This window comes from Meles meles, chromosome 8 (genome assembly GCF_922984935.1).
Source record: "Meles meles chromosome 8, mMelMel3.1 paternal haplotype, whole genome shotgun sequence".
Classification (NCBI taxonomy): domain Eukaryota; kingdom Metazoa; phylum Chordata; class Mammalia; order Carnivora; family Mustelidae; genus Meles; species Meles meles.
Genome location: NC_060073.1, coordinates 28,148,464 through 28,161,956, shown reverse-complemented (window position 1 = coordinate 28,161,956; position 13,493 = coordinate 28,148,464). Strand labels below are relative to the sequence as shown.

Genomic DNA, 13,493 nt, shown 5'->3' with positions numbered 1-13,493 from the left:
TGCCACTTTCTGGGCATGTGACCTTGGGGGAGGGGTTTGGGGTGGGGGGGGGGAAACAGTACCGTAAAGGATGAAGGTTAATTGAGGTAATTTTAGGTCAAACTCTGAGCCCAGTGGCAAGCATGTAAATACTTAATGAATGCTAGGTATTGTGCTATCATCGTTATGATGATGATACTAGGGTTTCTGGAGAATGGAAACATTCCTTTAGATCGGAAGTGATAAATTAAAGCCTAAAGGCCACGCCCATGTTGCCTGTTTCATTATGTCTTGTGTTTTTTTCTATTGAGCTAACATTTAAAAGTTGGGAAATTTTACATAAAAATATTGACTTGTTTTGTTTATTTCCAATTAAAAGAGGAGACCTGTTACCTCTTCTTTCCCTGATGGCAGTAGCAGCTAGAGTTCGGGAGCCCTTGCTGTATGAGCTCCCTGTTTGTCTCTGGCTCTCACACGTGGTAAAAAGGTGTGCGTATGCCTTGCCTGCTTCATTCACCCAAGTGTACCTGTAGGCATTTGAGTTTGTGATCTTTGTTCTGGGTTTTGCTTCCGCCCGCCTGCTACTGACTTGCTATCAGTCTGGTCCTTTGTGGGTCATTGATACACATTTGTGAGGCAGTAGGTTTCCCCCCTTTGCTGCACTATGGACTCAGCGGAGGATATTGTAGAGCGCGGTGATTCTGGGGACCCTCTGAGTCTTGACTGGGGCCAGAAATCTGTACTTTGTAAAAATTCCCCTGGGGATTCTAATGTGTACCTGATTGAGAACGGGGAGTTTCAGAATCTCCCCAGGTGGTGACATTTGTCAGGATACTTGACTTCATGATTTTAAATCATGACTCATGTGTCCTTAACAAATGTGTAAGAAAGGTATTTACAATGAAGAAAAGGAAAAGTGATTGTACCTTGCTTCTTTTTTTTTAAAAAAAGATTTTATTTATTTATTTGTCAGAGAGAGAGCACAAGCAGGGGGAGTGGCAGGCAGAGGCAGAGGGAGAAGCAGGCTCTCCCGACTGACAAGCGAGAAGCCTGATGCAGGACTCTATCCCAGGACCCTGGGGTCATCACCCCAGCCGAAGGCAGATGCTCAGCCAACTGAGCCACCCAGGCGTCCCTCTACCTTGCTTCTTTTGCAGGATAGTTGTGATGAAGTTTTAGAATGTAGGTGAGGCTCAGTGGGGTGGGGTCTGGAGCGGATGACCAAGAAAGAATTCTTCAGACATCTTTGGTGCAAAATGATGGTTTATTAAAGCATGGGGACAGGACCCATGGGCAGAAAGAGCTGCTGCCCCGGGATTGTGAGGGGCGACAGGTTATATATGATGGGGTTGGGGGAGGTAAGGAAAAAGGGAGGTTTCAAAAGAACTTTCATATGCTAAAGAGGACCTACAGGATACTGGAGGCCATGAGGCCTTGTCATCCTCAAGGTCCTTTTTCCCTTCTTAACAAGGTATTAACATTAATATAGTTGGGAGATTCGTCAAGAATGTCCCACTTGTCCCACCCAGGAGTGGGGGGAGGAGTAGGGTGTCAGCTTTTGCTTTGTGCTCTGCCAGCCTTCTGTTCCCTCATCTGTTGGAATATCGATATTTGTTTTGTTTACAATTTTAAACTGCGGACTGTGTTTTTGTTTACACTTAATGGAAAAATTAGGTGATATCTAGTTTATTTTGGGGTTGTGAATGATCTCCTTTGGCAGGATATGTGGATCCAACTACTCTTGATTAATGGTCAAATCATCTTTTGGTCTGTGACCTTGGGTTTGGGAAGATGTTTGCCTTCTCTGAGCCTAATGATTTTGTTCCATGCTCTCTGTACCTAACAGAGCAGTGTGAATGGTTGGGGTAGGGTCCTGGAAACAAGTAACACTAGCAGGATTAATACATTCTGAATGCCAGTGGCATTTTGATAATCCAAATTATTTTTGGAAATTAGTTGTAAAGCTGACTTTATTTTCATACTCTGAAAAAGTAAGAACTTCTTGCAAGCACTTGGATATTTTAAAGAGGTTATAGTGGTTTTTTTTGAGGCTAAGGGGTATATTCTGTTCTCAGATTTCTGTTAGGTCATTGCATGCTGAGAAGGAAACTGTTGCAGATGTGGTGACTTCACTGCAAGTTCAGTTTTGGGCCCCAAACCAAGCTGAAATAAATGATGACGCAAGTCACATAAACTGCATCTCCAAGCGCATTCTTTTTTTTTTCTCCTTTCAAAATATCCCTAGGCGCCAGTTCACATTATAAACTAATGACCTGAAAAAATTCTTCTTAAAGCACAAAGAATCGTGAGTGCAAAAATGTGTCTTCAATCAGTAAGCGTCCTTGTCCCCCCTGAAACATTTAAGTACCTTCTGAAAAACCAAACAGCCCTTAGGGACAGCTGGAGCATCGAGTGACAGCCCACAGAATTGATGGAAGTGATTGTGGTTCTGTTTTAAGGAAGACAGGAAAGCTGTTTCTTCAGATTTTTCCCCTTCTTTCCAGCCCTTCGTCTGTCTTCATGTGCTCGGTTTTGCTAATGTGTAGAATCTTCTCCCTGTGAAAGTGGTTATCACCATACACACTCATGTACATTTCTTTAGAGTTTGGTTTCTCAAGTCTATTACGATTTCCCCTGACTATTCTATTTATTTGTATAATAGTTATATGCCAGAATGCTTACAGGATTCATTTTCTTTCCAAGAGTGTCAAAGGGGTCAGTAATTCTATTAAAAATATTTCCCTGGAAAAAATTAAACTATAGCCTGATTGAAAGAAACTCACATCATTGCTTCAGACTGTCGGAAAATCATTGGGAACTGTAAATATTGTAGCAAAATCCTTGCTCCAGTATGTTGATGTTGATCATGTTTGGCAGGGTTTTTGTTTTGTTTTGTTTTAAAGCAACTCTGTTTTTTTTTTTTTAGATCATGGTACATACTTGATAATAAATACAATGTTCTATCAAAATGTTTAAAGAGACACATGAATTTTTTGTTTTAAACAAACAGTTATAATTGAATTCTCAAGTAGTGTCATCAGTTCAAGAGAGTAAGACCAAGTCGTGAGATTTGTATTAGAAAATCAGTGTGCAGAATTTGGTTTTATTCATTATTGGTGAAGATGTTATTATGTTGTTGATATTATTGTGGGTAAAGATAAGAGGCTAAGTTTCAATCTTTGGCATCTCAGTTTCTTTGTGAATGTGATTAATTTACAGGTTAAAAAAATTTTTTTTTAATTTATTTATTTGTCAGAAAGAGAGAGAGAGAGAGAGAGCGTACAAGCAGGGAGAAGGGATAAAGGCAGAGGGAGAAGCAGGCTCCCCACTGAGCAATGGCCCTATGAGGGGCTCAATCCCAGGACTCTGGGATCATAACCTGAGCTGAATGAAGGCAGAGGGGTAACCAACTGAGCCACCCAGGCATCCCTAATTTACAGGCCTTTCTAAACTATCCATCTAAAGGAAAAACATGCTTTCCCTCCTTGTCTGACATATTTCTGCCATTTGCTTAAGTTATAAAAACACAGATGTGAAAATGTATTTGATTTTCTGTCAATGCATTTATTCACTTATTCATTCATTAATCTGTGTCTCCTAATGGTCTATGTATTGTTTTAGGTGATGAGGACCCAAAAGTAAGATATAGGTTATGTTTTCCAGCTCATAGTCTAGGAGGGAAGATGAATAAGTAGACAAAAAGTTACATGAGTGTACGATAAGTACCAGAATGGAGGAAAATACAGAGTTCTGTGAGAGCTCGTAAGAGGGACATACAGCCCTAACTTGGATGGGGAGGACAGTATAATCTACCCATTGAAGAGGATGCCCATAGTGAGTCTGCAGTAACTGCTCAACCCCAAATTGCCTTGGGTCCTAAGACATATGTAAAATTGAATGCAGGAAGTTTTGGCAGATAAGAGCCAAACTGAAAGATGTTAAAAATGCCTCCCTTGTTGATTGTCCTTTAGATCATGTTTCCATTTGTTTTACTACGAATATATATATTCCTTAAATCATAGATAGTGGAGGTGGGGATGTAGCCTTGTTTTAGTCAGGGTGAGAGTTGTTTCTAACTTCCTTTCACACCAAGATTACCGCACGATCTGATTTGGGAGCCATCTGCTCCCAGTTTTTAGAGTGTTAATTACTACTCATATTGTGGTCACACAGAAATTATATATTTAAGAAGCCAGTGACTTAGAAATGGACATTCAATCTTTTCAAGTCCATTTGTTACATATAGTAGAAACCTTGGGAGGAGGGTTATAGTAGTTATATCCAGATCTCAACGCCTCTCTCTCTCTCTCAGACACACACACACACACACACACAGTCATTGTTCTGATTTTTGTTCTTCAGGCTGCATGATTAATTTTCATTAAAGTTACCCACTTTGCCAACTGTTTAACTTAAAATAGTTTGGAAATTGAAATGAATCTACTGTGATTTTATGATTAACTGTTAACTAATTCTTTGTTTTTCATTCTCTTCTTTTAATCTTAGAACACATAGGACCCTTCCCCCGTGATTCTACCAGTTTCTATATCACCACATAACAGCTCTCTGTGCACTGCTGTATTTATCGACTCTAACCTGTTTTCCTATGTCTAGATCAAAGATTTGGTTTCTGATTTTGATGTATGATTTCATTCTAGTTCTTCTAATGCTCTTCTTGCTTCACTTGCAATACTTTGTGATTTTAGTGTTTTATTATTCTTTCAACGTGTCTTTGAAAAAAAAGCCCATTGACTCAACCTCCCTCTTCCTTCATACTTGTTAATATAAGAATTAAATTCCTCCTGGGGGTAGAACATTCAGGACAAATGGCCAGTGCCTGTGGCTTTATAAACTGGTGATGGTCTGGTCTTTGATTGTTCCAAACTCTTAGGGTTTCAAAACCTCTAAATAGGTTTCAATTTTTCTCAGATTTTAGTAATCTTACGTAATCATAAGAGAGTATAATCCATATTTTTTGCTTATTCACATTTAGTTCTATAAGGAGCTATGCCAATGCTCTGTCACCATTGCAAATTTCAGGAAGGTACAGTTACCGTATGATGTGATCAATAGGTCCGCGTTGTCTAGTACAGACCACTAGCCCATGTGGCAGGCAGTTGAGTCCTTGAAGTGTGGCTAGTGCTGCTCACTGAGTTTTAAATTTCACTCAATTTTAATTAGTTGAAGCTTAAATAAAAAATATTGCTACTCAGCTCAGTTATTGGAAAACTTTTAAATGTGTTTGGGACAACTTAGATGTATGGATCAATTTTTTCAAATGTAAATTTTGTGAAATACACGGTAGTTCCTCCCCATCCCCCATCTGTGGTTTCACTTTGTATGGTTTTAGTTACCTGTGGTCAACCAGGCTTTGGAAGCAGCTGGTCCTCCTTCTGAATTATCATCAGAAGGTCCTAGTAGCCCAACGCTACATCACAGTCGCTGTCTCGCTCATATCACTCCATCTCTTCCAATAGACATTTTATCATCTCACATCATCACAAGAAGAAAAAGGGTAGATATGGTATAATAAGATATTTCAGAGAGACCACATTCACATAACTTCTATTATAGTATGTTGTTGTAATTATTCTACTTTATTGTTGTTGATCTCTTACTGTACCTAATTTATAAATCAAGCTTTATCATAGGTCTATATGTACTGGAAAAACCAGTATAGGTAGGGTTTGGTACGATATGCAGTTTCAGGCATCCATTGAAGGTCTTGGAACAAATTCCTCATGAAAGAGGGGCTGACTACTACAAGTACAGATCAAGTATTTCTGATGAGAAATTCACATCTGAATTGAGATATGCTATAAATGCAAAATATGCACAGGGGTTTGAAGTCTTAGTATGAGAACAGAATGTAAAATACCTCAATAACATTTTTATTTTAACTACATTTGAAATGACAATATTTTGGAAAATTGGCTTAAATAAAATACGTTATTAATATTAGCTTCACTTTCAAAACTTTTGAAAATGTGGTTGCTTGGAAATTTAAAACCACACCTGTGGCTTATGTTCTCTTTCTACTGGGCTGCACTGCTTGAGACCAGTGGTTCTTAAAGTTGGCTGAGTATCAAAAAGACTTTTACAATGTCAAACTTGTATAAGACTAAAGATTTCCAAAAAAAAAAAAAAAAATAGAACAAAAAGAAAGACTAAAGATTTCTAGACACTATCCTGGACTTATTAAATGTGAGACTCTATAGTGAGGGGTCCAGGAATTTTTACATTCGTAAGGCTCTTAACTAGTGATTTGGCTCCACTAGTTTGGAGACTACAGTTCTGGCAATGCAGTCCCCCACACAGAGAAGCAGACATTGCAAGTGATTTTGCAAAGGAGGGGAGAAACATTGGAGTTAGGGAGCCCTGCAAGGATCCTGAACAGAAATACATCTTTAGGGATATGGACCAGGAGAGGGGGACAAGGAAAGCGGGGAAGGCTAATGAGACCCTGGGGGCACTTGGCAACAAGTGAGTCACAGAGGACGAGGGAGAAGAAAGAGGCAAAGAGCAGTCACAAGTGTCCTGCCTGGGAGAGGCGGAGCCCACGGAGGCAGAGGGACCTGTTCAAAGATCCACGGTTCTTGTTTACAGGAGGCTTTTGTTTCTTTTTTTATTGGGCGTCACTTCTGTCAAGAGCTTAGAATCCTGGTCTGGGATTTGCTTCACTCCTCTGGACTGATAAGTTTTGAGTTGTCAGTTCAGGCAAAGGAATATCCCTACGTCTACTTGACAACCTCTAGAAAATGTAATTAAAAATGGAAGCGGTGACAGTGCATAAAACAACACACTTCCGAAGCTGACATATCATTTTGGTCCCCAAAGCTGCTCTGAATTGGAACGTTAGAAAAACACATCTTTGAACTTCCATAGGGGTGCAGAGAGTCTTTTCCCCGTCTGAAGGATGCATTTAAGATAGGCTGTAGAAAAATACCACAGAGAAAAAAATAGCGAAAGCAGCTGGCCCTCTTACCAATCTCAGAGCAGGAAAGAAATTTCAGTGGAGCATAAAAACAGCTTTCTCTCACTCGTAAAAGAAAACACCACAACAAAAAATAATCCTTGCTGTGTAGCCTTTTGCGGTTGTTTTCAGTCGGTATTAGACAGAGACCAGTGGGCTTAACATTGTTTTGATACCCTTGCAACTGGCAGATCGCCTGCTAGAGGAAGCTGGAGCGAACGGCCTGGCTTTCTGCTTCCAGGTGGCACGCACGCCCCAGTTTCTGGGCGGTTGTTATCAGGCATTTTAATTCCCTACTGAATATTGAGTGGTGTTTTCAGTTCACAGGCCATTTGCAGTGTTTTTTTTGTTTTGTTTTGTTTTTTTTAAATTTTCCGTTAGTCACACCGAGGGGGGGGAAAAAAGGCTGCTTGGAGGCACGTTTGGAAATGTGAGTTTAACAGCACAGCGCACGGTGGAAACAGCCCAGCAAATAGCAGCCACCTTCCTTCGACTGAAGACATAGGCCGCTGGGATGTTAACCTCAGGAGAAAGTTGTAAGAGGCATCCTAGGAGGATTTGCTAATGAAAGCAACCAGGTGATTAAAAAATCCCATTAGTCTGGCATCCCAAGCCAGAGAATAAGGAAGCCCTGTCGAAGCTTTTCATTTACTCTTTTTTTTTTGGTATTGCTACAAAGAGTGAAAAAAAAAACCATGGTTTTATATTGATATAAATCAAATTTACTTAAGACTAAAGATTTCCAAAAAAAAAAAAAAAAAAAAGAAAAGAAAAAAGGAAAAGAAAAACCAAAGATTTTTAGACACTATCTATCCTGGGCTTATTAAATGGGAGGCTCTACAGTGAGGGGTCCAGGAATTTTTACATATGATATGGCTCTTTTTTTTTTTTTAATATTTTATTTATTTGACAGAGAGAAATCACAACTAGGCAGAGAGGCAGGCAGAGAGAGAGGAGGAAGCAGGCTCCCTGCAGAGCAGAGAGCCCGATGCTGGGCAGAGCAGAGAGCCCCATGCTGGGCTTGATCCCAGGACTCTGGGATCATGACCTGAGCCAAAGGCAGAGGCTTTAACCCACTGAGCCACCCAGGTGCCCCCATTCATAAGGCTCTTAACTAGTAATTTGGCTCCACTAGTTTGGAGACTACAGTTCTGGCAATGCAGTCCCCCACACAAAGAAGCAGACACTGCAAGTGATTTTGCAAAGGAGGGGAGAAACAGTTGGAGTTAGGGAGCCCTGCAAGGACCCTGAACAGAAATACGGTTTATATTGGTTTTATATCAGTAGCCATATGTATGTGACTTCTTTATCAAAATATAGTACCAAATACCACCTAGAAGGCTGAAGGAGGAAAAAGTGTTGAACGAAGTGAAATCATTGCTAGCAGAGCCAAGCCTAGTGGAAGAAACTGCCCCAGCAGCATTACCCTACTCTTTTTCTCTGGGGGAACATCTGTAAACTGTAATTAAGCAATTTACATTTTTTTCTCTATTCCTTTTGTCATCACTAAATCAGTACATTTAGGGAACAAATTGACAAATTAGGAAACAGAGAAAACCACTGGTTCGTGGTAGAAGGAAATTTCCCCCCTCAAATTATGATGCATTTTGAGCTGATTAAGCTATTTTGTTTTAGATATATTAGCGTAAATGTTCAGCTGTGGTTGTTACAATTCATATTCTACCCATGAATATTTGGCCCATAGATAATCATTTGTTTTCTGTGCCTGCTGTAGTTCAGGTGTAATTGCATAAAGGAGAGAAAATGTGTTTAAGTATTTACAACATTTTGAATTATAAGCATTAAATTTATTTTTGGCAGCGTTTTTTAACACATAGTATTTTGTTGCAATAAATTTGTTTCTCAGTGAAATAAAATATTATGAGCTTTTTAAGTTGCTTGGCCTACAAATAAAGAAAAATTTTTTTGATTCTCTATATATGTTTTCAACATGTATATATTATATATATTTCGTGTGTGGATATAAATGAGAGAGGTGAATTTTCTTAGACAAATGGAATCTTTTTTTTAAAAGATTTTATTTATTTATTTGTTAGAGTGAGAGAGAGAGCACAGGCAGGCGGAGTGGCAGGCAGAGGCAGAGGGAGAAGCAGGATCCCCACGGAGCAAGGAGCCTGATACGGGACTCAATCCCAGGATCCTGGGATCATGACCTGAGCTGAAGGCAGCTGCTTAACCGACTGAGCCACCCAGGTGTCCCAGGCAAATGGAATCTTGAACTTCTACAAAATACAAGCAGAAAACTGCTAGTGGCCAAAGAAACTTTAAAGATGGTCACAATCAGCCTTTAAGTGGCTGATGAAAACAATATTGAGTGAGTGCACAGTTGTTTTGTATGCATTGGTCTTTAACTTGAGACTTTATTTTTATTAGTCATTGTTAAATGTGCCGTTACGCTTGAAGAGAAAGTAAATTATGTAGCTTGAAACTGAGGTGGTTCTAAGACTGTATTCTTTGATCCAGTTGAATGGGTCTGTATTCAAATGTGTGTGGCTTTCAAATCTGGAATCTCTCAGCCGTAGACCAATAATATTTTCTTTGAAATGGTCAGCTAAACCCAAAGGGATACAAACAGGAAACTTTATCGCAGTCAAACTCACATCTTCTTTGTATGACAATCAAACCACAGTCTGTCTAGTTTGAGATTGTGTCTTTTTTCTTCCCCCTCCTACTTGGATTCCCTCCAGATGAGATAGATTGAAGTGGCACCAGTTAACTCGTTCTCCTTGAAGCCCACTGCTTCTTTAACACAGAGAATCATACCATTTTCATGTGTTTTTTGAGCTTAGCCTGACTTTGCCTTAGGTTTTATAGTGTATGGCTTGCTGATTAGAAAAAAGGGATTGTGGGTCAAGTGCCACATTTTCCTCCTCTCCTCCATCAATTATGCTTTGTGTGACTTGTAGCCAGTCATCTAATTTCTGGGTATTAGGCTTAGTCCCCAATTAAAGTGTCATTGCAGTTCTTCTTGCAAATGTTGAAATCATTTCTGTATTGACTGTGTTCCTGCTGTATTTTAGGCATTGAGCTAAAATCTGGGAATATAAGATGAATGAGGCAGAGTCCCTAGTCTGATATGTCATTCTTACTTATTTCTGTGTGCTCTGTGTTTCAAATGCTCGAGATGCGTGAAGGCACGCTAGCAGTCAAGCACACTGTACAGTTAGAGGTCAGTTGGTAAGCTAATACTAACCACTCTTTACGTAGTGCTGATAAAACAATATGCAGAACATTGCCTTAGGTCTGGGGGACACAGTTTTAGATTGGGAATAAACCCTCTATATGAGTTTAAGAAAGAACAATCAGAAGGATTAGAACAGTAGATTTTTCAGACTGCTTTTTCTCCTTTTTTGACTTCAAGCCCTCCCCCCTTTTTTTAAAGGAGGGACACCCTGAAGTGTACTGGAAAAAAAAAAGAGGGAATGTGAAAGACATGTACAATTTAAGTGTGTTCTTGCATTGTCTCAATGCTTTATACCAATGAATGGGTCCTGGATTATTACAAATTTGTGCAGTTTGAAAACCCCCAAAAAGCATTTATTTGTAAAAGAGTAGAAAAACCTCACATTTGCCGACTTTCTCCAACCTGTGTGAATAAAAGAGGTTATCTTAAGTTGATGCATCATTGTATAGGCAGGCAGAAGGAGGGCATGATCTCAGGGTGAAGGAAGATTTTTTAGGTTGATGGGATTTGGTTTTATGAAGAGTTTAGTGTACTGCCTTTTTATTTCTCATTTTGTTGTGAGCAGGGCCGGTGTTATGAAAAGGGTTCTCTTTGAGCTTAGGATTCAGAAGACCTGGTCCAGGCATTTATTAATTCTTTGACACTGCAGGCCTGCCACTTAATCTCTCTGAATCTGTAAATCAGGGGTAATTCTGCCTGCTCGGTATGTCTCCTATGGTTGTAAGGTGAAGCCGATGAAATATACATGAAGGTACTTGGTAGGTTTTAAAAAGATGTACTCCAGTGTGATTTTATTTGTGGGGACTGTTTATGATTTAAAAGAGAAACATCAAGGTTAAATAGTAAAGAAATCTTGAATCTACAGTATAAAGGAGGTAAAAGTATTGTTTGCAGTGTTAGCTGTCCACACCCCGTTCCTTGATGAAGTCAAAACGAACTCTGTATGGTATATATTGTGTAGTATCTATGTATAGAGTCTCTCGGATAGTGGAAGACTGCACGGTTCAGGGAATAATCCTACACTGGCCTCTGGTGGATAGACTAAATAGTATGTCTACACAGAACCTTGAAGCAAAGGTGTTTATCTTTTTTTTTTTTCCATTTTATTTATTTTTTCAGCATAACAGTATTCATTCTTTTTGCACAACACCCAGTGCTCCATGCAAAACGTGCCCTCCCCATTACCCACCACCTGTTCCCCCAACCTCCCACCCTTGACCCTTCAAAACCCTCAGGTTGCCCCAACCTCCCACCCCTGACCCTTCAAAACCCTCAGGTTGTTTTTCAGAGTCCATAGTCTCTTATGGTTCGCCTCCCCTCCCCAATGTCCATAGCCCGCTCCCCCTCTCCCAATCCCACCTCCCCCCAGGAACCCCCAGTTTGTTTTGTGAGATTAAGAGTCATTTATGGTTTGTCTCCCTCCCAATCCCATCTTGTTTCATTTATTCTTCTCCTATCCCCCTACCCCCCCATGTTGCTTCTCCATGTCCTCATATCAGGGAGATCATATGATAGTTGTCTTTCTCCGATTGACTTATTTCACTAAGCATGATACGCTCTAGTTCCATCCACGTCGTCGCCAATGGCAAGATTTCATTTCTTTTGATGGCTGCATAGTATTCCATTGTGTATATATACCACATCTTCTTTATCCATTCATCTGTTGATGGACATCTAGGTTCTTTCCATAGTCTGGCTATTGTAGACATTGCTGCTATAAACATTCGGGTACACGTGCCCCTTCGGATCACTATGTTTGTATCTTTAGGGTAAATACCCAGTAGTGCAATTGCTGGGTCATAGGGTAGTTCTATTTTCAACATTTTGAGGAACCTCCATGTTGTTTTCCAGAGTGGTTGCACCAGCTTGCATTCCCACCAACAGTGGAGGAGGGTTCCCCTTTCTCCACATCCTCTCCAGCATCTGTCATTTCCTGACTTGTTAATTTTAGCCATTCTGACTGGTGTGATGTGATATCTCATTGTGGTTTTGATTTGTATTTCCCTGATGCCGAGTGACGTGGAGCACTTTTTCATGTGTCTGTTGGCCATCTGGATGTCTTCTTTGCAGAAATGTCTGTTCATGTCCTCTGCCCATTTCTTGGTTGGATTGTTTGTTCTTTGGGTGTTGAGTTTGCTAAGTTCCTTATAAATTTTGGATACTAGCCCTTTATCTGATATGTCGTTTGCAAATATCTTCTCCCATTCTGTCAGTTGTCTTTTGGTTTTGTTAACTGTTTCCTTTGCTGTGCAAAAGCTTTTGATCTTGATGAAATCCCAATAGTTCATTTTTGCCCTTGCTTCCCTTGCCTTTGCCGTTGTTCCTAGGAAGATGTTGCTACGGCTGAGGTCGAAGAGGTTGCTGCCTGCATTCTCCTCAAGGATTTTGATGGATTCCTTTCTCACATTGAGGTCCTTCATCCATTTGGAATCTATTTTCGTGTGTGGTGTAAGGAAGTGGTCCAATTTCATTTTTCTGCATGTGGCTGTCCAATTTTCCCAGCACCATTTATTGAAGAGGCTGTCTTTTTTCCATTGGACATTCTTTCCTGCTTTGTCGAAGATTAGTTGACCATAGAGTTGAGGGTCGATTTCTGGGCTCTCTATTCTGTTCCACTGATCTATGTGTCTGTTTTTGTGCCAGTACCATGCTGTCTTGATGATGACAGCTTTGTAATAGAGCTTGAAGTCCGGAATTGTGATGCCACCAACTTTGGCTTTGTTCTTCAATATTCCTTTGGCTATTCGAGGTCTTTTCTGGTTCCATATAAATTTTAGGATTATTTGTTCCATTTCTTTGAAAAAAATGGATGGTATTTTGATAGGGATTGCATTAAATGTGTAGATTGCTTTAGGTAGCATAGACATTTTCACAATATTTATTCTTCCAATCCAGGAGCATGGAACATTTTTCCATTTTTTTGTGTCTTCCTCAATTTCTTTCATGAGTACTTTATAATTTTCTGTGTATAGATTCTTAGTCTCTTTGGTTAGGTTTATTCCTAGGTATCTTATAGTTTTGGGTACAATTGTAAATGGGATTGACTCCTTAATTTCTCTTTCTTCAGTCTTGTTGTTGGTGTACAGAAATGCAACTGATTTCTGTGCATTGATTTTATATCCTGACACTTTACTGAATTCCTGGACAAGTTCTAGCAGTTTTGGAGTGGAGTCTTTTGGGTTTTCCACATATAGTATCATATCATCTGCGAAGAGTGATAGTTTGACTTCTTCTTTACCAATTTGGATGCCTTTAATTTCTTTTTGTTGTCTGATTGCTGAGGCTAGGACTTCTAATACTATGTTGAATAGCAGTGGTGATAATGGACATCCCTGC

The 13,493-nt window shown here is 39.8% G+C and overlaps 1 protein-coding gene across 7 annotated transcripts in view; it reads left to right on the top strand.

Annotated features, from left to right (window-relative positions):
- LOC123949959 (intraflagellar transport associated protein) overlaps positions 1 to 13,493 on the top strand; it is a 109,721-nt gene that overhangs the window by 18,122 nt on the left and 78,106 nt on the right. The window lies entirely within an intron of this gene.